Below are 370 nucleotides of genomic sequence, written 5' to 3' on the forward strand. Positions count from 1 at the left end.
GTATGTAGGGTTTCACCGTTGTCAATGGCTACCTCCCATCCTCTCAGTGGAAATGTTCAACGCACCCTGTCACGGCACGGCTGTCCATCTGTCGGTTCTCAATCAGGCCGGAATAGAATCCAATGATTCTTTTGCGTCTGTCACTAATGCCCCGCCTTCAGGAATTTGAAGCTCGTCACAGTCATTCAATCATTGAATCCTACTCAGAATACCACAGACAAGGTTTAGACCTTCCGGATTCTCTTAAATGCCGCCATCAGTTCTAGCTTATACCACGAAGATTCTGATTAAAGAATCCAAGAGATATCTACTTAATCTAAGGTAGAATGGATGTGGTTGTCAGGCACACGTTCATAGTTGAGAATGATGC

The sequence above is a fragment of the Arachis duranensis genome, chromosome 4 (assembly GCF_000817695.3).
Source record: "Arachis duranensis cultivar V14167 chromosome 4, aradu.V14167.gnm2.J7QH, whole genome shotgun sequence".
Taxonomy (NCBI): Eukaryota; Viridiplantae; Streptophyta; class Magnoliopsida; order Fabales; family Fabaceae; genus Arachis; species Arachis duranensis.